At 34.7% G+C, this 23,323-nt stretch overlaps 1 long non-coding RNA gene across 1 annotated transcript; it reads right to left on the minus strand.

Moving 5' to 3' along the window:
• Nucleotides 1–859: 859 nt before the first annotated feature.
• Nucleotides 860–23,197, minus strand: LOC141583541 (uncharacterized). The gene is made up of 3 exons (XR_012516190.1): nucleotides 22,880–23,197; nucleotides 19,952–20,007; nucleotides 860–1,026 (listed from the first exon to the last, which is right to left on the minus strand). It is a non-coding gene; the product is annotated as an uncharacterized LOC141583541 (long non-coding RNA).
• Nucleotides 23,198–23,323: the final 126 nt, after the last annotated feature.

Here is a 23,323-nt window from a genome sequence, read left to right on the forward strand (position 1 = left end):
CTCCCATGACCTTCCCATTACACTGACTTTTCTCATTTATCACTCATCTCAGGAGGGTCTCTAGGCTGGTCCACATGGTGCTATATTGCCCTAGGCCATTTATTCTTTCAAGCTTCTTAACCACTGACTCGTACTTCATCCTCCATCCTCAAACCTCCCTCACTCTCATTCTCAGCTTTGTTCTTACTCCCTATTTTATTGAAAAAAAAAAAAAAAAATTAAGCAGACAAGATCTTATGCAAGCTTTTTTTAGTACATTAATCTTATTAACCAGAATTCCTGCATGTGTCTATACATTTTATTTTCTTCTTCTTATTTTTAATAACTTTATTGTACTTAGGTAAAAAATAATACAGTGGTTTATTTTTCCTATCTAAGTACAGAGAGGGATTGGGAGGTGGTGTTTAAAAGCTACCTGTCAGTTACTAGGCTCACTACTTGGCGACAGAATGAATCATATGCCAAGCTTCAGGGATGCACAATTTTACCCATGTAACGATACTTCACTCATATCCCCTAAACCCCAAATAAAAGTAGAAATATAAAGAAGAAAGAGTCTCTTGAAATAGGAATTAACAAGGTAATCAAACAAGGTTAATTGTATAGGAACAGTTTTAATACTGTAACTAGACAGATACGCATCTAAATGTGCACTGGAAGCCACCTCCTTTTGCACTCAGAAATTTTTCCTGGCTTTCCTCATTGATATCCTCTCCTTTTTTGGAGATTGGGGGGAAGGAGTTTTGCTCTTGTCTTTCAAGCTGGAGTGCCATGGTATGATCTCTAATCACTGCAGTCTCTGCCTCCTGGGTTCAAGTGATTCTCCTGCCTCAGTCTCCTGAGTAGCTGGGATCATAGACACCCGTAGAGATGGGTTTCACTATTTTGGCCAGGCTGGTCTCAAACCCCTGACCTCAGGTGATCTTCCAATTCAGCCTCCCAAAGTGCTGGGATTACAGGTGTGAGCCACCACGCCCAGCCTCTCCTCTCATTTTAATGTTTTTCTTCTGCATGGTAGTTTCCCATCTAAACAACAAAAAAGAAAGCAAACTAAAGCAAGTCCTATATGCCTCTTCACTTTTCTTTTACTGCTCCCAAATCTCTCCTTGACGTTACAGCTTTGCTCAATGAAAGGACATCCCATTTCTACTGTCTCCAATTAGCCTGCTTGCATTCTCTTTAATAGGTGACAACGTAATTTTTACACTGCCCCCAACAAAACTGCCGCCCTCAAGATCACCAATGACTGCCACATTCCAGATTTAGAGGATCATTCTTGGTTTTCACCTTATTAGAACAACCAACAAAACCCGTAACTAAGTTAGTTATTTAGTCTTTGGAAGTGTTTTTTAATTACTCTAGACAACATGCTTACCTGTTCTTTCTTGATCGTGTTTCATCTCTGGTAATGTTTCTCAGTTGCCTCCCTGACCTCTTAATTTTGGAATTTGCCAGTGGCATTTTTTGGACTTTTGTGTGTTCCTTCTCTACTTAACTTATTTGATGCTTGCATTCTGTCTCCTGGCTAATAAACCCAAATAATTATTTCAATCTCTCTCTCTCTCTCTCTCTCTCTCTCTCTCTCTTTTTTTTTTTTTTTTTTTTTTTTTTTTTTTTTTTTTTTTTTTTTTTTGAGACGGAGTTTCGCTCTTGTTACCCAGGCTGGAGTGCAATGGCGCGATCTCGGCTCACCGCAACCTCCGCCTCCTGGGTTCAGGCAATTCTCCTGCCTCAGCCTCCTGAGTAGCTGGGATTACAGGCACGTGCCACCATGCCCAGCTAATTTTTTTGTATTTTTAGTAGAGACGGGGTTTCACTATGTTGACCAGGATGGTCTCGATGTCTTGACTTCGTGATCCACCCGCCTCGGCCTCCCAAAGTACTGGGATTACAGGAGTGAGCCACCGCGCCCGGCTATTTCAATCTCTTAACCTTCAGACCTTCCTACCCGAACACGGGGCCGCATCTGAGCTCCTTCACTGCTTCCATTCTGCTATACAACACTGGTAGGTTATTTTGATGGCCTTTTAACTGGTCTGTTCTGGTTTATTTTTTCCCACTTTCTGCTGACAAAGTCTATTTTCAGCACACTTGTCAAAATGGCTCTGTTGAAATGTTTTATTATAACGCATCTTCATTTAAACACTTTCAAAGGCATCCAATGACAGTCAAAGTAAAACCTAAAGTCCGATAGGAACCAATGGATGCCTCTATGATGTCTTCCTTCTCCTCATAGCTGCTGGAACCACATCTTCTGTTTCCTCCCTCTAGCCTCACACTGGCCTCACTGTGCTTTCTCAAACATGTCGAGCAAGCTACCGTGTCAGGTTGTCTCATCCTTCAGATATGAGTATTGATAATTCTCCCTCCATTAAGTATTGACCCACGATTTGCATCCTTAGGCTTTCTAGGTACTGTATTTGATGTTGTATAAAACATGCCCAGAACATTAATCCCATTTCTTGCTGACTTTTCCCTCTATCTCTTAGTACTACCTACAATGTCTTACTCGCTCCATTTACATTTTTCTTTCTCATCACCAGTACATTATCTTTACGTGGGCAGAAGTTCTATAAAGTGTTTTCTTTTAACCATATCAATACAATATTTTTGCATTATTAACTGAGGAAAAGCACTGAGGAAAAAATCAGTGCTTTTTAAACATTTTTTTAAAAAACTAGAAACTGGGTAATACTTTTATTTTTATTATTTATTTATTTTTAATTGTACTTTAGGTTCTGGGGTACATGTGCACATCATGCAGGATTGCTGCATAGGTACACACATGGCAATGTGGTTTGCTGCCTCCATCCCCCTGTCACCTATATCTGGCATTTCTTCCTATCTTATCCCTCCCCAATCTCCCTACCCCACACTGGCCCTCCCCTACTTGCCCTCAACAGACCCCAGTGTGTGATGCTTCCCTCCCTGTGTCCATGTCTTCTCACTGTTCAACACCCACCTATGAGTGAGAACATGTGGTGTTTGATTTTCCATTCTTATGTCAGTTTGCTGAGAATGATAGTTTTCAGATTTATCTATGTCCCTACAAAGGACACAAATGCACTTTTTTATAGCTGCATAGTATTCCATGGTGTATATGTGCTACGTTTTTCTTGTCCAGTCTATCATCGATGGACATTTGGGCCAGGTCTTTGCTATTGTAAACAGTGCTGCTATGAACGTAAGTGTGCATATGTCTTTATAATAGAACGATTTATAATCCTTTGGGTATATACCCAGTAATGGGATTGCTGGGTCAAATGGAATTTCTATTACTAGGCCCTTGAGGAATCACCACAATGTCTTCTACAATGGCTGAACTAATTTACACTCCCACCAACAGTGTAAAACTGTTTCTATTTCCTCTCCAGCATGTTGTCTCCAGAATTTTTAATGATCGCCATTCTAACAGGCATATGATGGTATCTCAATGTGGTTTTGATTTGCATTTCTCTAATGACCAGTAGCGATAAGCATTGTTTCATATGTTTGTTGGCCTCATATATGTCTTCTTTGGGAAAGTGTTTGTTCATGGCCTTTGCCTAGTTTTGAATGGGTTTGTTTGTTTTTTTCTTGTAAATCTGTTTTAGTTATTTGTAGATTCTGGATATTAGCCCTTTGTCAGATGGGTAGATTGCAATTTTTTTTCCCATTCTGTTGGTTGCTGATTCACTCTAATGACTATTTCTTTTGCTATATGTAAGCTCTGGAGTTTAATCAGATCCCATTTGCCTATTTTGGCTTTTGTTGCCAACGCTTTTGGTATTTTAGTCATAAAGTCCCTGCCTATGCCTATGTCCTGAATGGTTTTGTCTAGGTTTTCTTCTAGGGTTTTTATGTTGTTAGGTCTTATGTTTAAATCTTTAATCTATCTGGAGTTAATTTTAGTGTAAGGTGTCAGGAAGGGGTCCAGTTTCTGTTTTCTGCACATGGCTGGCCAGTTTTCCCAATACCATTTATTAAACAGGGACTCCTTTCCCTATTGCTTGTTTTTGTCAGGTTTGTCAAAGATCAGATGTTTGTAGATGTGTGGCATTGCTTCCAAGGCCTCTGTTCTGTTCTATTGGTCTATGTCTCTGTTTTGGTACCTGTAACATGCTGTTTTGATTATTGTAGCCTTGTAGTATAGTTTGAAGTCAAGTAGCCTGATTCCTCCAGCTTTGTTCTTGTAGCTTAGGGTTGTCTTGGCTATGCGGGCTCTCTTTTGTCTTCATATGAAGTTTAAGGTGGTTTTTTCCAGTTTTTGTGAAGAGGGTCATAGGTAGCTTGATGGGGATAGCATTGAATCTATAAATTACTTAGGGCAATATGGCCATTTTCACAATATTGATTCTTCCTAACCATGAGCATGGAATGTTTTTCCATCTGTTTGTGTTCTCTCTTATTTCCTTGAGCAGTGGTTCATAGCTCTCCTCGAAGATGTCCTTTACATCCTTTTTTAGTTGTATTACTAGGTATTTTATTCTCTTTATAGCAATTGTGAATGAGAGTTCACTCTTGATTTGACTCTCTTCTAGGCTGTTATTTGTATACAGGAATGCTTCTGGTTTCTGCACAATGATTTTGTATCTGGCAACTTTGCTGAAGTTGCTTATCAGTTTAAAAAGATTTGGGGCTGAGACCATGGGGTCTTCTAAATATACAATCATGTCATCTGCAAAGAGAGACAGTTTGATTTCCTACTTTTCTAATTGAATACCTTTTATTTCTTTTGCTTGCCTAATTGCTCTTTCTAGAATTTCCAATACTATATTGAATAGGAGTGGTGAGAGAGAGCACCCTTATTTAGTGTCAGATTTCAAAGGGAATGCTTACATTTTCTGTCCATTTAGTATGATAGCTTTTATTATTTTGAGATACGTTCCATGGATACATAGTTTATTGAGAGTTTTTAGCCTAAAGCACTGTTGAATTTTGTCGAAGACCTTCTCTGCATCTATTGAAATAATCATGTGGTTTTGGTCTTCGGTTCTGTTTATGGGGTGGATTATGTTTATAAACATGTGAATGTTGCATCAGCCTTGCATTCTTGAGATGAAGCCTACTTGATCTGATAGATAAGCTTTTTGATGTACTGTTGCAATCAGTTTGCCAGTATTTTATTGAAGATTTTTGCATTTATGTTCATCATGGATATTGGCCTGAAGTTTTCTTTTTTTGTTAACTGTGTAAACCCCAGGACTTAAAAAATCATACTCAGCTTATACAAGGCATTTGATTAATTTTTAAATAAATAACCTCTAGAGATATAATCATTTTTATAAAAGTTGCAATTTACCACATCAATGTTATAAATATGCTATTTTTCTAAAATAATATTTAATTCATTTATATAATATGATGTTTACCATAAAAATGTATAACATTCAAATTATATATGAAGTGTGTTATATTAGTCTGTTAAAACAAATGGGAATATTTCTATGCCATCTCTGAGACCACATATTATGTTTTGTTAAAAATATTTTTTGAAGTTTAAAAATTGTTTTTAATCAGTAATGTACAATATATTTTAAAACTTTAAGGTATTCTGATAAAGGCAATTTTATGAAAAAGAAAGAAAAGGACAAAAAATGATTACAAACACCTGTGTAAATAACACTCAGGTCAATAAATAGAATATTCTTACTGCCAAGGAAAGACTGTCTTTTTTTTTCTGTTTGCTTTTTTTTTTTTTTTTTTTTGAGACAGAGTCTTGCTCTATTGTCAGGCTGGAATGTAGTGGCATGATCTTGGCTCACTGCAACCACTACCTCTCAGGTTCAAGTACCTCCCGCCTCAGCCTTCCAAGTAGCTGGGACTACAGGCTTATGCCACCATGCCCAGCTCATTGTTGTATTTTTAGTAGAGAGGAGGGTTCGCCATCTTGGCTGGTTTAGTCTCGATCTCTTGACCTTCAGAACCATCGACCTTGGCCTCCCGAAGTGCTGGTGTTACAGGCATATTCCACTGTGCTCAGCCAACTCTCTTTCATGTCGTTTTCACTCCTGTGTATCTCCCACAGAGGTATAACTATGCTGTTGCCTTTTAACCAGTTGCTTGCTTTTTCTCTATAGTATTTCCATCTAAGTGTATATTCCTAAAAGTTATAATTTACTTATGCTAGTTTTTAAGCTTTGCATGAATAAAATAATGTTGAACACGTTCTGTGTCAGACTCCTTTGTTCTATATTTTGGTTCTAATTTAGAGCTGTGATTTTTTTTTTTTTTTGAATTAGAACTAATTTGTACATCCATATAATATTCCATTAGGAGGGTATACCATAATGTATTCATCTGCATTATTTATAGATATATTATCTCTATTACAAACAAAGCTATCATGAGCATTTGCTTACTTGCATCAGGTACAATATGAAATTTCCACATGTTCAGAGGTGGAAGTGTGGGTTAGTAAAGTGTTCAGACCTTATTAGGTAATGCCAAACTGGTAAACAAACTTAGAATTATGCTAGTGGTTAGCAAGCATTCTTGTTGTTCAACACATTATCCAATACTTCCCATTGTCCATTTTTGTAATATTTAATTTTTACCAGTTGGTGTTGGTTTCTTGCGTTGCATTGCCTGTTCATGTTGCAGTTTTGTGTCCATCAATAAAATTTGGAAATCCCTGTTTAATTATTTCACTCCTTTTCTTCTTGGGTTTCTTAAACATTTTAAGGAATTATCTTTCTATTCAAGATACAAATGTCTTGTCTGATATATGTGTTACAAATAAGTTTTCCATGCAGGTTTTCTTTCCACACTGTTTAGTTACCTTTTAATGAGACATTCTTCTTCTTATTATTATTATTATTTTTATGGCATTTTAGGTTTAATGAGACATTCTTAATTGTAATGCAGTAAAATTTATGATGTGCTTTGTGTCTTGCTTAAAAAAATTTGCTATGTCTCAAGTTTATAAAGATATTTTATTGTGTTACCCTATAAATATTATATTGTTTTTGTTTTTGCACAAAGGATTATAATCCACCAGAATGAATTTTTATGTACAATATAAGAAAGGAGTTTTTATAATTTAAAAACTTAATTGTTGGACTAACCTTGACTATTTGCTCATGAAAGTTTTTATAAATTTACATTAGCTTAACTAAATATTGCAAAAATAGTGAAAATGAATTATTATCCTTGTCTAACTTATTGTTCACTAATTGCACATTTTTGCCTGATGGAGTTTCACTCACTCTGTGACCTAGGCTGGAGTGCAGGGGTGTAATCTTGGCTCACTGCAACCTTCGCCTATTGGGTTCAAGGTATTACCCTGCCTCAGCCTCCTGAGTAGCTGGGATTACAGGCATGTGACACCACATCCAGCTAATGTTTGTATTTTTAGTAGAGGTAGGGTTTCATCACATTGACCAGGCCTGTCTGGAACTCTTGACCTCAGGTGATCTGCCCACCTCTGCCTCCCAAAGTGTTGGGATTACAGGCATGAGTCACCATGCCCGGCCCCTGCCTGATGTAAAATTTTTAAAATAATGCTTAAAAAAATAAAACCAAGGAAATCAATATCATTTATATGGTAATAAGTCACTTGAATTTTATATGGAAGCATTTTAATCACGTAGCTAGGCTGATACATATCTACATTTTTAAATTATGTAACATTTGTATTTTCCTCATTTTAAGTCAACATCAGTTGACTTAATGACAGCATCCAGCAATCAAAAGTTTTTCAGAATATTTTTCATGGTGTATTAGTCTTTTAAGCAATATATTCAAAATAATAAAATTAAATTCTTCAAATACTCATATTTTTCAATGACCGTATACGTAGACTGGATCTATTTGGTTTTCTTAAGAAACAAGAGAAAAGTAAAGCTTATAAAATTTTGCTAATTTTCCCAACACCATTTGTTAAACAGGGAATCCTTTCCCCATTACTTGTTTTTGTCAGGTTTGTCGAAGATCGGATGGTTGTAGATATGTTGTATTTCCTCTGAGGCCTCTGTTCTGTTCCATTGGTCTATATCTCTGTTTTGGTACCAGTACCTTGCTGTTTTGATTACTGTAGCCTTGTAGTATAGTTTGAAGTCTGGTAGTGTGATGCCTCCTGCTTTGTTCTTTTTGCTTAGAATTGACTTGGCTATGCGGGCTGTCTTTTGGTTCCATATGAAGTTTAAGGTGTTTTTTTTCCAGAAAGCAGAAACAGGACCCCTTCCTGACACCTTACACCAAAATTAACTCCAGATGGATTAAAGACTTAAACATCAGACCTAACACCATAAAAACCCCAGAAGAAAATCTAGGCAAAACCATTCAGGACATAGGCGTAGGCAAGGACTTCATGACCAAAACACCAAAAGCAATGGCAACAAAAGCCAAAATAGACAAATGGAACCTAATCAAACTCCACAGCTTCTCCACGACAAAAGAGTCAGTAGAGTGAATCGGCAACCAACAGAATGGGAAAAAAAATTTGCAGTCTACCCATCTGACAAGGGGCTGATATCCAGAAAACAAACAAGCCCATTCAAAAGTGGACGAAGGTTATGAACAGACACTTTACAAAAGAAGACATACAGGAGGCCAGCAAACATATAAAAAAATGCTCATCATCATTAATCGTTAGAGAAATGCAAATCAAAACCACATTGAGATACCATCCCACGCCAGTTAGAATGGCGATCATTAAAAAAATCTGGAGACAACAGATGCTGGAGAGGATGTGGAGAAATAGGAACACTTTTACACTGTTGGTGGGAGTGTAAATTAATTCAACCATTGTGGAAGACAGTGTGGCAATTCCTCAATGACCTAAAAATAGAAATCCCATTTGACCCAGCAATCCCATTACTGGGTATATATCCAAAGGATTATAAATCATTCTACTATAAGGATACATGCACTCAAATGTTCATTGCAGCACTGTTTACAATAGCAAAGACCTGGAACCAACCCAAATGCCCATCGATGACAGACTGGATAGGGAAAACGTGGCACATATACACCATGGAAAATTACGTAGCCATCAAAAACGATGAGTTTGTGTCCTTTGTAGGGACATGGATGAACCTGGAAACTATCATTCTCAGCAAACTGACACAAGAGCAGAAAATCAAACACCGCATGTTCTCACTCATAGGCGGGTGTTGAAAAATGAGAACACATGGACACAGGGAGGGGAACACTACACGCTGGGGTCCATTGGGGGGAAATGGGGGAGGGATGGGGAGGTGGGGAGGTGGGAAGAGATAGCATGGGGAGAAATGACAGATACAGATGAGGGGAAGGAAGGCAGCAAACCACACTGCCATGTGTGTACCTATGCAACAATCTTGCATGTTCTTCACATGTACCCCAAAACCTAAAATGCAATTTAAAAATTTTTTTGCTAATTTGATAATGCAGCACTGGAAATATTTAACCTGATTTTATTTTATTTGGATTTACTAGTTAAATATGCTCATAAATATAATTTACTTGTAATTATTTTACTTGAAATGATGACTATGTTGACCTTAATCTTGAGAAAGCAACCAGTGTACAGGGTTTCAATTAAGTCCTGTGGACCATGACAGTAACTTTTCCTACATACCGTAAAAGTAACTTTGTGGTACATTTGAATGGTAAGTGTGAGTATGAATTGTCCTTGTAGTCTTGAAATCTGGATTCATATTCAGTACATGTTTTTCTTCACATACTGGAGAAAATTGAAATATAGTAGGTGGACATATATGTCTCAATAGGAAATACTGAAAAACACATCTTCTCAAACAAACTCCACATGAAAATTCATAAAATCTACTCCAACAGAAAGTAAATGGATAAATAAAATAAAATCTATTTTTGTGGCCTTGCTCTTTGCTTTAGTTTTTAAGATTTAAGCATATTTATTTTAAAAGTTTGAATAGTTAAAGTAGCTGTTAAAAGTAGAAAAAGTTTATATTATTAAATAATTTTATCTATTATTTTAATTAACAATGAATGAAGTATACATCTTTTTTTTTTTTGGGGGGGGTGGGGGATGGAGTTTGGCTCTTCTTATCCAGGCTGGAGTGCAATGGTATGATCTCACCTCACTGCAACCTCTGCCTTCCGGGTTCAAGAGAGTCTCTTATCTCAGCCTCCCAGTAGCTGGGATTACAGTCATACACCACCGCGCCCAGTTAATTTTGTATTTTTAGTAGAAATGGAGTTTCTCCATGTTGATCAGGCTGGTCTTGAACACCGGACCTCAGGTGATCTGCCCGTCTCGGCCTCCCAAAATGCTCTCTTGTTTTTAACTGGCTACAGTATGAATTTAAAAGTACAAGACATATGAAATTGCTTGAAAATATTGTTTGCTGCCGGGCGCGGTGGCTCAAGCCTGTAATCCCAGCACTTTGGGAGGCCGAGGCGGGTGGATCACAAGGTCAAGAGATCAAGACCATCCTGGTCAACATGGTGAAACCCCGTCTCTACTAAAAATACAAAAAAATTAGCTGGGCATGGTGGCACGTGCCTGTAATCCCAGCTACTCAGGAGGCTGAGGCAGGAGAATTGCCTGAACACAGGAGGCGGAGGTTGCAGTGAGCCGAGATCGCGCCATTGCACTCCAGCCTGGGTAACAAGAGCGAAACTCCGTCTCAAAAAAAAAAAAAAAAGAAAAGAAAATATTGTTTGTTATTGCTATTGTTACATGTAAATACACAAATTAATATACGAGCTGACAAAGAGAATTGGCCATCAGAAATATGGACCTCCAGGAAGCTACTCCTTCTGTAAATACGAAATATCTTGAAAGATTGGCACTTTTATAAAACTTAATAAGATCATTTGTAAACTATGTATTTTTCTAGTAATTACTTTCCAAAGAACTTGTATAAAAAGAATTTGTCTTTTAGTTTAAAGCTTCATTTTATTAAATTAAAATAATCCATATCCAAAGTTAGTCGAAGTGTATATTTACATTAAAAAAATTGACTTCAATCAGTGAGATGTTATAAATGTTTTATCATTCATCATGAGTTCAAACAGTACCTATGTTTAACCAAACAAGGCATGAATTCCTAAGACATATGAAAGAATAGGTTAATGGATTCTCAATCAGGACTGAGCAATACTGGGTTCTAGATACATATTTGATATCAATTGGATTTGTAATTTTCACCAAATTGTAGAAGTTGCATAAATAATTTTGGCATAATAATTTTAAATCTTTTAAGTCTCAGTTTCTTTACCTGATAAATACATATAGCAGACAAAATCAGGGCACCACAAACTAGGGGTCATTGGCTAAATGCAGCCCACAATCTAAAAGTTTTATTGGAACACCCTGTCATTTACATATAACTTACTGCTTTGTTTACACTACGAGTGCACAGTTGAGTATTTGAAATAGAGATCATATGGTGTAAGCTTTAAATAATTACTATCTGCTCTTCAGAGAAAATATTATTGACTCCTGGGTTAAATAATCTTTTAGGTTTCTTTCAGCTATTACATTTGCTAATAAATGCTATATAATATGGACAGGTACAAAATTTGAAATAAAAAAAAACCATGTTTTTTTCTAAAAGTTCAGTGATTTACTCTGTTACTCACAGATTCTAGTAGCACATTTTTCCCCTAAATACTTAAAGCTGCTACCCAACATGTTGTAATTGTGAACATGAATACACATAATATTGTCTAATTTTATCTAATAACAAAAGAATAATAAAGTACCCCAATAATTGCAAAATAATCAGAAAGGATGATTCATGACAAGATTGTCACAATTAAAGTTTTATAGCAAAGAAAGTTCATTTTCTGGGAGAGCATCAGGGTGCTTTGATAACACTGTGCACAGTAATTTTATTTGAATTTATTCACCAAACCCACATCCAGATTAGGTGGTCAATTATTGAACTACTTGCAAGAAGCAGAACTTTTCCACAATATTACTGCCTATAAACCAGTGAAAGTTATTTACAAGTTCAGCAATGTTTATTTCAATATTGATAATACATTCTTGGAAAATTTTAGAAATGAAATGGGTTGTATAAATTACTTGCTTTAGAAAAATAATAACTATAACAAAAATTGAAGTGATGGACAACAGTTAAGTCTGTAATTGGAATTACAGTTTTTAAAAATAGTAAGGTAGTAAGACCACATGACCAAGAGGAAGAATAGACATAATCTTATGCTTATAACCAGGAGTAAAACTACTTTTACTTGTGTTTAGCTTGTTTGAGAAATATTAGCTGAATATCCAATATACTGCAGCTGCCTTTTCCTTCAAGGCAATTCTTCAGTTCTATCTGGGTGTGATAGATCGCATTCTTGTTCAGCAAATATTCATTCTGTCCACTTAAACTTCTGTAAGTTGTGCTGATGTTGGCTTTGATCAGGTGAGCTGCTTACTTAACTGTGTTCCAGGAATGAATAACATGTGAAGCTCATTTGTATTTAGCCTTCAGGTTAGAGTGGCATGATGAAAGCTAGCCCTCAGACTTGCAGGCAAAGGTAAGAGTTGTCTGTGGTAAGCACTGAGATTTAGGAATTCATTACTACACAGTATTATAACTCAAACGTTGATTAATATAGCAGCCTCAGAAAAATGCTGACTATTCCTTTCGTTTCTCCTGGAAGAGTTCCAGTATCACTTACAGAGTGTGGAAAATTTCATAATATATAGAAACAGTAAAGAGATCCTCATACCATAGAACAAAATGTTATGATATTTCTGGTAGTTCAGACTATTTCATTGATTCACATCATGAGTAATAATTCAAAGTGTAGGTGTTTCATCATTGCATCTATATATCACAGGTTATATTTAAATTTCATTTTTTGGCATTCATTATATTTCACAATAAATATAAAGGTAATGTTTGCAGTTGTACAGACTCTTGACTCTGCAACTTCACTATCATCTATATATTTATTATATGCTTACTATGTCTTTGCTTTAAAGGCAACATGTCAAAAAATATATAGTAGGCCGGGCGCGGTGGCTCAAGCCTGTAATTCCAGCACTTTGGGAGGCCGAGGCGGGTGGATCACGAGGTCGAGAGATCGAGACCATCCTGGTCAACATGGTGAAACCCCGTCTCTACTAAAAATACAAAAAACTAGCTGGGCGTGGTGGTGCGTGCCTGTAATCCCAGCTACTCAGGAGGCTGAGACGGGAGAATTGCCTGAACCCAGGAGGCGGAGGTTGCGGTGAGCCGAGATCGCGCCATTGCACTCCAGCCTGGGTAACAAGAGCAAAACTCCGTCTCAAAAAAAAAACAAATATATATATATATATATATATATATATATATATATATATATATATAATATTTCTAATATTTTTCTTCATCTCTGTATGCCATAACACTATTTATTGGATTATAACTCCCCGAGTATTCACTTTAGACAGATTTTAATGATGCAATTTTCACCTCATAAAATATGCTATGCAATTTGTACTACCTTGTGATGAAACATTTTTCATATTCTTTTGTCATTCTCTACACCCACTAAGAATGTTCTAGCCCTTCTGTGTGCCATTTAACTGTTTACCTGGGTTGGGGCTATTAAATTTGATAATAGGCATGAAATGACTAGCATGGTTGCTTACACTATTTGTGCCCAATATAATCCATGATTTCTTCTTAGTTCTGGTTGAGCTGCTGTGTTTTAGATTTGTTCTCTCTTTCTCCCCATACACACGCATGCACACAAATACACACATATATACATGTGTAAACAGTCGAGAAAAGGTTATGTTAAAAAGAATTTGCATTATTTCATCATGTTGGAATGGATTGCAACAATACTAATCTCGAGTCAAAACAACTAACTTGATGTTCATATAAAGAATAATGCAATGAATAAACACAGAAATAAATTTTTAATTACAGTCCTCGTCCTATTATGTAATTTACTACAGACAGGCTAACCACTTATGTTTGTGATTTTCTTATTTGTAACAAAAAACATGATTCAGATAATCTATTTTAAAAATGCGTAAATCATTTTTCATAGTAAAGGTATGTGACTCATAATTGTTCTCATAAACTTTTGTTTTCATAATAAAATTACTTGCTTTCTATTTTTAGGCTTTATCTGTATATGAAATTTTTATGAATGAAACATAAAAATATTAATAATAATTTTAAGCATTTTACATAGATTAGTTTATTTAATCTTTAAAATAAACCTTCAAGATAGATAATAGATTATTACCCTCTATTAGAAATCAGGATATTACATCTTAAAGAAGGTGAATATCTTGGTCAAGATCAAGCTACAAATAATATAAGTTACAGAAATGAATTTTAAACCCCAGTTTTCTTGCTACAAGCCACAGGCTCTTTAAAATATATACTACATTGCCAAATATAATACACATATTTGCTCTAATATATATATATAAACGTTTTCAAACAAAATAGTCTCCACAATCCCCATAGTGGGTGGTCTTCGCACTGCAATAATATAATGCTTACTCTTCACAAACTGATACTCGAACTGGGTAGAAAACTTGAATGATAAAATTATATAAAGGCAAGCTGTCTCTTCTGTCCTATTATTTATCCTTTCTCTAAATAATCTTAGATTCTTGAATAATGTCAAGGAAATTCTCGTCAAACTGCGTTTGAACTCTGTGAGGGGAAATAAAGAGTGGGTGAAGAGTCTAACAATCATAGGGCACTAGCACATTCTCACACTGAGATAAAAAACTACCTAAAACTGGGTGATATACAAAGAAAAGAGGTTTAATTGACTCACAGTTCCTCAGGCTTTACAAGAGGCATGGTTGGGAGGCCTCAGGAATCTTACAGTTATGGTGGAAGGCAAAGAGTAAGCAATCATGTTTTACTGTGTCCGAAGGCAAACGAGAAGCAAGTGCATCCTACCATGGTGGGACAGGAGAGAGAGAGAGTGAAATGGGAGGTGCTTCATGCTTTTAAACCATGAGATCTCATGAGAACACACTCACTATTATGAGAACACCAAGGGGGAAATCCACTCCCACGATCCAGTCATCTCCCACCATGCCCCCTCCTCCAACACTGGAGATTACAATTTGACATGAGATTTGGGTGGGGACACAGAGCCACGCTTTTGCAAATAGTAACGCTGAACTATACTGCACCATTTATACCACATTCTTCAACGGCACTGATCAAAGCAGATGTAATGGAGGATCTGGAAAATTTAAAAAGATATATATATATATATATATATATATATATATGTATATGTATATATAGATAAAGATATACACATACACACACACACACACATATATATATACACACACGCACACACACATAAACACAATATGCATGTATCTCACATAAAATGTAATACATAATGTTATAACATTATTTTCCATCACCAGATTCTCCATTCCTTTTATCTCTCTGTGTGTGTGTGTGTGTGTGTGTGTGTGTGTGTGTGTGTGTTTATATACTCTAGGATTATAGTACATTTAGGCATTTAGGCTTTGGGTGTTATGTTAATGCAGACTACATGCAGCATGCTTGACTTGGGGGAATTATGAAGTCTCATGAAGCCTACAGTGTGAGATAGGTGTATGACTTCCATTAAGGCAACAGGTGTTCTATAGTATTGAATAAGGTGATTCCCTAAAACGAAGGTAAATTGTGACATAAATGCATGTCTGCAAAGTAAATATTTAGTAATAGAATTTATCACTTAAAAAATGCTAGCCTGCAAACAGAATATACATATATATATATATACATACATATATATATACAGATATTGAAGAGGATATGGGAAGACAGGATTTGCTGAGAGCTGCTGCAGCACTTTAATTCCTACTCTCCACCAGTTCAAGCTCAGAAAATATGCAACCAGATTGGGATCCAGCCTTTAAACCCAAAAAGCAACCAACAGGTAGGTTGAGGGGGTGATGAGGGAAAACTTTACCAGAAGTCAAGCAAATTCCTCTTTATCCAAGGCTAATAGTGCCCCTGGGGTAGAAAGAAAGGGTGTCTTTTCTGTAAATGAAGATTGACATGGTTTTTAGAACACTTTTACATTCTCAATTGAAATGTGTTTTACTTAATGTGGCAACAGAATCATTCATTTAATAAGAGTCAGGAGAAAATTCAAGGGACATGCAGACTTTTCATTCAAGGGAGGGTCTTGGCCCAGTGCAACGGCTCATGCTTGTAATCCCAGCACTTTGGGAGGCCAAGGCAGGTGGTTCACAAAGTCAGGAGATCGAGACCATACTGACCAACATGGTGAAACCCCATCTCTATTAAAAATACAAAAAATTAGCAGGGTGTGGCGGTAAGTGTCTGTAGTCCCATCTACTCAGGAGGCTGAGGCAAGAGAATTGCTTGAACTCAGGAGACGGAAGCTGGAGTGAGCCAAGATCACACCATTGCACTCCAGCCTGGGTGACAAGAGTGAGACTCTGTCTCAAAAAAATAAAAAAATAAAGAGGGTCTTTATTTGACAAAAATAAAGTCACCTTTTCATTACAACCCATAAGTCAGGCTAATTCAAGATTCTGGTTTCATAGTGCCTGTTTATTTAAAATATATATGCCTACTATGAATCTGCTAGAAATCATGAGGGTTATATTTCAATTCCATTGAATATTTATTTTATTATCCACAACATGTAAAACAACATAGTATATCATCAATGTGCACATAGGACAAGATGAAACACCTGAATTCTAACATGCATTATGTAGAAGAGATAAGTACACCAAAAATAAATGAATAGAAAAGGAAAATGAAAACACCATGATGGTACAAAAATACCAAAACCTGGTCACAGATGATCTCGAACATAAATCAAAGTAAGTTAGAGGCACAAAAACTGATTTCTTTGGAAATAAAGAGTGAGGCCAGGAAATGCACCTGGAGCAGGAATTACTGAAAAGTAAGCAGGATTTTGAAAGGTCATCCTGAAGAGAGGAATAGATTCCAAACAGAGTGAGATGCATGAGAAAGAAGTACTCAGAAATAAAATACAGAATATCTACAAGAGGCAATGGGGACATCAGTTTGAACAAGATTCCTTGGTGTCTGTAAGAGAAACTGAGATGTAACTATTAAAAATAAGAAGTCTATACAGAGAGTGAAAATCCAGGAAAACATAACAAAGATCTTTTGAGACGTTCTTGAAGAATTTTAACTCAGGTATTCTTTTAATAAGGACAATAAGGATTATTCATATGATCCGCAGGAACCCAAGAGTAAAAATGATGATGCAGAATATAGCAAATAAGAATTTGTTGGATCCTACAGGAAATAATAAGGCAGGGATACTCTGGAGACAGCGGCCCAGGCAACACATAATGAAACATACCTATGTATTAGAGTCATAAAGTGAAAGGAGATAACACGAATGTAGTAAATGTGAAAGTGAATAAAATTAAAATAATTAACACTTCATAGAAATTGAAAAGAGAGAAACAAATAGAGGTCAAATCATTTCAGCAAGTGTGGTTAAAAGAATAGTGGTGCATCTGAGGGAAATGTAGATGTCAGGAAAAGAACCAAGAAGCTAGAAAATAATGAATGTTTAGGTTTTTTTTTTTTTTTTTTTTTTTTTTTTTTAACTTGATGGGCATGAATCAATAGAACACCTACATGGAGATGTTTGTCATATATTTAGACGTGTAGATACAAAATTTCCTTTTAGAGATACAGACTTCAAACATTTGCATAAAATTTAAAGAAGAGGACTTCTTATACCTAAAATTCCAAGGAAAGAGAAAAGAGCAAAAATAAAACATTCGACATGAAGGAGAGTGAACACGAAAGGTAGTGAAGCAGATGGAGAAGGACTATTCAGCAAGGAAATGGGACAAAGATAATAGAGTGAAATACGGTTTAGGGAAGGAGATATTTTCAGGAGAAATACAATTCATAGTGGCAAATGTTTCCCAAAGAGCAAGAAAGATGAGAACTGTTTTCTAGATAAAACTATCATCAAGGACATTGAGAAAACTCTTTCTGTGATGCAGAGTTTCTCTGATTTTTCCTCTAGAGTAATACAAATCATATGATAGCTCAAACATGTACATATGAGGGAGAAAAAATCAAGGAATCAAGGCACTTACCAATTCAGAAATTGACATCCTATGTCAGAATATGCATGTATCTGTATATATACTTCAATATTGACTCCTAATTTATTTATATTATCCTAATAAAATAATTAAATCGGCCAAGCACCATGCCTCACACCTGTAATCCCAGCAATTTGGGTGGCCGATGCGGGCAGATTACCTGAGGTCGGGAGTTGGAGACCGGCCTGGTCAACATGGAGAAACCCCCTTTCTAGTGAAAAATGCAAAATCAGCCAGGCGTCGTGGCAGATGCCTGTAATCCCAGCTACTCAGGAGGCTGAGACAGGAGAATCGCTTGAACCCAGGTGGTGGAAGTTGCAGTGAGCTGAGATCTCGCCATTGCATTCTAGCCTGGGCAACAAAAGTGAAACTCTGTCTCAAAAAAACACAAAAAACAAAAAACAAAACAAACAAACAAACAAAAAAAAAAAACACTTCTTTCCTAACCCCAGTGATTTAATAGTCAAATTTAATAATTTCATTTTTAATGTCACTTCTTCATTTATACAATTTAACTTTGAGAGTGAAATTTGTTTCCATACATAGTCTAGTCTTTCCAACAGTCATGTTTTGGTTATAATATAATTCCTAGATGTGTTACTGAGCTATCCTAATTAATATGCCAATTTATCTTAAATGGAGTCTTTAATCTACCACATGAGCATATAGTAAAATGAGTATTGAATTTAAAAAAGAAAATTGAGTTCAAATTCCAGCTGCTACAACTAAGAACTTGACGTAGAACAAAGTATATTAATTTTTCAGTGATTTGTAAAATCACTGAAATGGTTAAAAAAAAACAAAGAAACAACTATGCTTATATTAAGCAGTCGACATGAGAGTGACAAGAAATGAAATTATAGCTGCAAAGTAAAAGCAAATTCCCTGACAGCGAACAAATAACAAATAATGGCTATTGTGTTTATTGACAATTAGAATTATAATTTTCTTCAAATGATGACAATAGGAATTGTTCTCCTTTGTACAACTTGGAAAAAAAATGATGAACATGTTGCTATTCTTTTACTAAACATCTAGAAACTACATAATAGCTCACATCTAGATATTAACTCCTGAAAAGATTTCACGTTTATTATTGGCTGATTCTCAGAAGTCGTTTAAGGTAGAAAAATGACAGCATTATCTAAATTTAAAGAAAGGAAAACCAAATCACAAAGAGGTTTTCAAAAGAAAGCTAGACATAGAACACACACTCTTGAATTCCCAGTTTCATTCCATACAGTTTTTATGACAATAATACAGCATTATTGGTTTTCTCCATTACATAAATTATACTCATCTAATATGTATAGTTATCCATGCAAAATTTCAGCAAACTGACAAAGGAAAAAAAAAAAAAACAAAACACTGCATGGTCTCACTTATAGGTGGGAGCTGAGCAATGAGAACACATGGGCACAGGGAGGAGAACATCACACACTAGGGGATGGTGTGGGAGGAGAGAGAACATCAGAAAAAATAGCTAATGCATGCTCGGCTTAATATCTAGATGATGGGTTGATAGATGCAGCTAACCACCATGGCTCACATTTATTGACGCAACAAATCTGCTCATCCTGCACATGTACCCTGAAACTTAAAAAATTAGCCATGAAGATCATTTTTAAAAAGTAAGACAAATGCTATGAGTATTATCTTTTAGATTTATACATTTAGAGAAAAGTAAAAGTTATATTATTTAATTCCCTTAAATACTGTCAGGATATATGTTGAGTTTTTTGTTTGTTCTTAATTTTTATGTCATTTTTATTTTATATTTTTTGTTCCAGAACTTTAAGAAATAAATTTGAATTTATTAGAACAACTACACATTTTTAAGGTTTCCAGCTATAAGATAATTTCAAAGTAAAGTGTATTTTCTGTGTTTTTAAAGTTTATTTTAAAGAAAATAGCTTTATTTACCTTTTCTGAGCTTCAACGATCACTCAGTTAAGCTGTTTTCTCAGCTGTCATGACACCTGTGTATATGAATTGATCATGATTACTAAATATATGGTTTAAAATATAAAATACAGCATTGTGCTCCCAGTTTAATGAAGATTAAAGGTATATAGCTTCATATCTTTCTAATAAACATATCAGGACATACAGAGAGCTGGTAATAATTTTAAATTAATTTATGTCATCAGATTTTCATGACAAATAGGCTATGCCAAAAGATCAAGAATAAAACCACAAGCATGCACACATGCATACAGACATACAGACTCACATACACACTTTCTAAAAATTAACCTAGGCTTTAGTGATTAATCTTTGCCAAAAAGTTACTGTATTTTCTATGTTTACACTGATTTTCCTCTGCTTAATTTTATAACCTAACTATAGTTAATAAGTAGGTGAGTAAGTAGATATGCAGATATATAGATAGACAGAACTTTTATATAAGCTGAATTTCAACAATTTCATGAAATTTAATGCGTGATGCATTCAGTAATAATCACAGCAATAGTTGGAATAATCTGTGATATATCAGATAAGCAAATAATAAAGACTTGGAGATACACAGATCATGTTTTGCCTATTCTGATCCAATTAAACATTTTATAATATTAAAACAAATTAAATTGAAACATAAAACTATATTACCAAAATATCAATCCCAGAACAGGAAAAAAAAATCTGTAAAATTATTCATTTAATTAAAGACATACCACATATTTGGTTAAAATGTGTCTAGTATATCCTTAGAAACACTGTAAAAACAAAAGTAGTTGATATTTATCATATTGCAGATTATTAAAACCAAATCTATTTTATTGTTATTGACAACAGTTGACCATTACCTTTAAGACAATAAAAATATAGATGTCTTTATACTTATAAATATGAAAATAAACATTGTTCAATTGTTCATGGTAGTTATTTTTGTTGAGTTTTTTTTTTTTTTCTATTCCTACCTGAACATGACTTAAGATTATATTTCTACTACTCTATGGAGATTAAATTTAATTGTATAAATTATTGTAACTTGGCAGATTCTTAAACTATAAGGTATAATTTTATAATTCAATTTTTTAGATTAATAAAAATACAACATTTTACATATGTACACATATATGATTAATATATAAGACTAATATGTACTAACCACTTGCCAATATTATAATTACTGCCCCAAATCTGAGTTATTTACAAATAAAGAAGTAAGATATGCTTTTAAAATTCAATATTCACAGATTAATTAAAACACAGCATTTTACATATATATACATATATATAAATTAATATATAATAATTTTAATATATAAAATTAATACATAAAACTAATATGTCATAACTGCTCAGCCAATATCATAATTAGTGCCCCAAATATTAATTACTTACAAATTAGGATAGTAACAAGATATTTTGTCTTTCACAACTTCTACTCAAAATTCTACTGTAGTTTCTAGTCATTGCAAAAGTTATGTATAAATAAATCGGAAAAATTAAGAAGATTAAAAAAAGTGCTATTTCTTTATTAGGTTTTTGATGAATTTTGTCATTTTTGAATTGTTTATTTGAGGTTGGAACATAAAATTATGATAGCATTAAATTATTATAAAAACAACATAGCCATTATATTTTATCATAATTTATAATGTGATGTATATTGCAATCTGTTTTATATTTTATAATGTAGTACCCACATTTTATTAGTCTGCTGGTGTTATAACTGCGTAGGTTAAATAACAGATATTTATTGTCTTACAATTCTGGGAGCTACAAGTTTAAAATTAAGCTATTTGCAGGACTTGTTTCTTCTGGGTTTTAATGGAAAGATCTGTTCCAATCCCCTCTCCGTGGCTTGCAGACAGTCATCTTCTTCCTGTCTCTTCACATCAAAGTTTCTCTATGCATGTCTGTCTCCAAATTTCCCATTTGTATTAGGACACCAATCACATTGGCTTATGGCCCACCGTAATGACCTCATCTTGACAAATTGCATTTGCAAAGAACTTATTTCCAAATAAGGGCACATTCTGAAATTCTGGGGCTTAGGAACTTCACATATGAGTTTTAGGAGACACAATTCTACCCATAACATACACTTACTATTACTTAAAACTCCCTTGTTATAAAAAATTGATATTACATATCTTCAAAAATTGTATCAATACTAATTTTTCAAATGAAATTTGACATTATATAATGTTTGATAAAATACATTCATCCAAGAGAACAATATTTGCTAATTTTTCACTTGTTTTTGAATTTTTTTCATCTTTTTTGCTTCAGAAACCTAAATATGCTGGGCCATTAAAAGCTGAGAAATTATATATTTTTATAAATATAGTTTGCATGAAATAACTTTAAGCTTTGATGGCCCAGAATATTTGACATATTTGATTCAGGAGTCCAACATATGCAAATAAAAATGTTAACTAATGAGACTGAAAGCATGCCTTCTACTTTCCTGATGCAAAAGTATCTTTTCTAATTTGATGAATTTCCCATTATCAAATAAAGCTCCTAAAAGGGGACGAGATTGCAAATGAAGCAAATGATGATAATTGTTACTATTTTTGGCTGTATGTAATTCAGTATACAAGAATTTTTCTCTAAAATAATTATTTGTCATTAATAGATCATCAAGATTTCAAATTTTCTTAGTGACTCCATTGCAATAATGGACAGCACATATTTTAATGAAGTGAATATTATATCAATTATGCCTGAACAATAATGAAGAGTTTCCATTTCCCTCCAAAATTTTTTTTGTCCATTATTATTTGTTTTCTTTAGATAAATTATCCTCTTATTTTGATGTTTTCTTTTAGTGCAACTAATGGCATTCAAGTATTTTCTATTAACATATAAAATAAACAAATGGAATAGTTAACTTACATAGTCAGTGAGGCTTTTCTTGGTTTTAGAATTCTTTAAATCCAGAAACTCCCTCTCCAGAACGCAGGGCCTTGTAATGTCTTCTGGTTATGCTGTCGGCACATTTAGACTGGAAGAATTTACTTTTGTGTTAGAGGAGGCAGGATAAGGCAGGCAGTTGAACTTCAACCAGATGTTGGTATGAAGGCATTTACATTTTATGTGGAGCATTTGCTCGCTAGAAATATTTATATTTTCCTTTTCTGGTTTGGAACGGTGTATCCAGTACGGACATTTAGAATTTCCTCCCTCTCTGCTCTCATTCCTTTGTTTTCAACAGACCTGATATCTCATTTCTTCTCAGATTGGCCGAGCAATTCATTTAGAGAGAACATTAAAACTTTTAGTCTGATGTAAATATTTCTTTAATCAGTATCATTGTACAGGGGAAATGATTCTGAACAA

The sequence above is a fragment of the Saimiri boliviensis genome, chromosome 1 (assembly GCF_048565385.1).
Source record: "Saimiri boliviensis isolate mSaiBol1 chromosome 1, mSaiBol1.pri, whole genome shotgun sequence".
Taxonomy (NCBI): domain Eukaryota; kingdom Metazoa; phylum Chordata; class Mammalia; order Primates; family Cebidae; genus Saimiri; species Saimiri boliviensis.